Source organism: Geospiza fortis, unplaced genomic scaffold (genome assembly GCF_000277835.1).
Source record: "Geospiza fortis unplaced genomic scaffold, GeoFor_1.0 scaffold6151, whole genome shotgun sequence".
NCBI classification, from domain to species: Eukaryota; Metazoa; Chordata; class Aves; order Passeriformes; family Thraupidae; genus Geospiza; species Geospiza fortis.
Genome location: NW_005057126.1, coordinates 1 through 2699, shown reverse-complemented (window position 1 = coordinate 2699; position 2699 = coordinate 1). Strand labels below are relative to the sequence as shown.

Here is a 2699-nt window from a genome sequence, read left to right as displayed (position 1 = left end):
TATCTATTTATTTATTTTATGTGTATTCTGTCGGTTATATATTGGATTCTATAGAATATAACCGCCAGGTTCCTGTGCACCATGCGGCGCTCCTCCAGGTAGTACATGCCCTGAAAATGGGGGGAAAGCTTAATTTTTAATATTTTATTTATTTGTCGTATTTATTATAGGTGTATAATATTGGTTCTATATAGTATAATGTAAAATATATAATATAACAACCAGGTTCCTGTGCACCAAGTGGTGCTCCTCCAGGGAGCACATCCCCTAAAACCAGGTAGAGAGGGGAGTTTTAAAATATATTTGTAATTGATTTATTGATTTATTGATTTATTTATTATATGTGTATAATATTGGTTCTATATTGTATAATGTATAATATAACTGCGCATACCTTTGGTCCTAAAAACTGAGGGTGAAGGGTTTGGGGTGAACCCTTCACCCTCAGTTTTCAGGGCAAAAGGAATGGGCAGGAACCACCCAAACCCTTCACCCTGCCTGAACTCTAATTTTTTAGGACCAAAGGAATGGGTCACCCTGTGTGACCCCTCAGTTTTTAGGACTCCAGAAGGCACAGAACCACCCCAAACCCTTCACCCTGTGTGACCCCTCAGCTTTTAGCACAGGAGGAATCAGCAGGAGCCACCCCAAACCCTTCACCCTCTCAGCTTTTAGGACACAGGAAGGCACAGGAGCCCCCCAAACCCTTCCACCCCGTGGGACACCTCAGTTTTTAGCACAGAAGGAATGTGCAGAAGCCCCCCAGACCCTTCACCCTCAGTTTTCAGGGCAAAAGGAATGGGCAGGAACCCCCCAAACCCTTCACCCTGCCTGAACTCTAATTTTTTAGGACCAAAGGAATGGGTCACCCTGTGTGACCCCTCAGTTTTTAGGACTCCAGAAGGCACAGAACCACCCCAAACCCTTCACCCTGTGTGACCCCTCAGCTTTTAGCACAGGAGGAATCAGCAGGAGCCACCCCAAACCCTTCACCCTCTCAGCTTTTAGGACACAGGAAGGCACAGGAGCCCCCCAAACCCTTCCACCCCGTGGGACACCTCAGTTTTTAGCACAGAAGGAATGTGCAGAAGCCCCCCAGACCCTTCACCCTCAGTTTTCAGGGCAAAAGGAATGGGCAGGAACCACCCAAACCCTTCACCCTGTCTGAACTCTAAGCGGCGGGCCCTGACCTTGGCCACCTGCACGCACCAGTTGAGCAGCAGCTGGGGGCTGATGGCGCCGCGGTTCTTGCGCACGTAGTCGAGCAGCGAGCCCAGCGGCAGCAGCTGCGTCACCAGCTGCAGCTGCGGGCCCGGGCAGATCCCCAGCAGCCGCACGATGTACGAGTGATCCAGGCTGCCGATGGCCAGCATGTGCTGGGGGGGCACAGGGTCAGCACCCCCACATCCGTGGGGACACCCAGAGCATCCCCAAAGTGTGCCCAGGGCACCCCCAGATCCAGGGGGACACCAACAGCACCCCCAAAGTGTCCCCAAAGTGTCCCCAGAGTGTCCCCAGAGCATCCCCAAATTTTCCCAGATCCAGGGGGACACCCAGAGCATGCCTGGAGTGTCCCCGAAGTGTCCCTGGGGCACCCCCAGATCCAGGGGGACACTCAAAGCACCCCCAGAGCGCCTTGAAATGTCCTCAGAGCACCCCTGGAGTGTGCCCAGGGCACCCCCAGACTGTCCCCAGAGCACCCCAGGTCTAGGGGGGCACCCAGAGCATCCCCAGGGCATCCCCAGAGCACCTTGGAGTGTCCTTAGAGCACCCCTGGAGTGTGCCCGGGGCACCCCCAGATCCAGGGGGACACCCAGAGCACCCCCAAAGTGTCCCCAGAGTGTCCCTGGGGCACCCCCAGATCCAGGGGGACATTCTGGGCATCCCTGGAGTGTCCCTGGGACACCCCAGAGCATCCCCAGAGCACCCCCAGCTACAGGGGGACACCAGGGGCACCCCCAGAGAGTCCCTGGAGTGTCCCCAGAGCACCCCAAACTTCCCCAGATCCGGGGGGACACCCAGAGCACCCCGTGAGCATCCCTGGAACGTCCCCAGAGCACCCCCAGAGTGTCCCCGCAGTGTCCCCAGACCTCCCCAGATCCAGGGGGACACCTGGAGCACCCCCTGAGTGTCCCCAAATCCCCCTGGAGACACCTGGAACCCCTCCCCTGGCCTCAGAGAGGAACCCCCCAGAGCACCCCCAAACCCCCCCATGGCTCCAGGGGGACACCCAGAGCACCCCCAGAGGGGCCCTGGAGCACCCCCAGACCCCCCAGAGCCCAAGGGGACCCCCAGACCCCCCAGAGCCCCCGCACTCACGTCGGTGACGGCATGGAAGGATTGCTGCCCGCTCCAGCCCTGGATCACCTTGATGCTCACCGGGATCTTGATGGAATCCCCGTCCGGGATCCAGATCCCCTGCGGGACCAGGGTCGGCGGGATCGGTGGGATTGATGGGATGGGATTCGGGTGATGGGATGGGATTGATGGGATTGATAGGATGGGATCAATGGGATGGGATGGGACTGATGAGATTGATGGGATCAATGGGATTTATGGGACTTATGGGATGGGATTGATGGGATCAACGGGATGGGATCTGTGGGATGGGATGAGATCAATGGAATAGATCAATGGGACTTATGGGATGGGATGGGATTGATGGGATCAGCGGGATGGGATCAATGGAATGGGATGGG

At 56.5% G+C, this 2699-nt stretch overlaps 1 long non-coding RNA gene across 1 annotated transcript; it reads right to left on the bottom strand.

Annotated features, from left to right (window-relative positions):
• Nucleotides 1–92: 92 nt before the first annotated feature.
• Nucleotides 93–2411, bottom strand: LOC115949379. The gene is made up of 3 exons (XR_004082865.1): nt 2320–2411; nt 1191–1376; nt 93–110 (listed from the first exon to the last, which is right to left on the bottom strand). It is a non-coding gene; the product is annotated as an uncharacterized LOC115949379 (long non-coding RNA).
• Nucleotides 2412–2699: the final 288 nt, after the last annotated feature.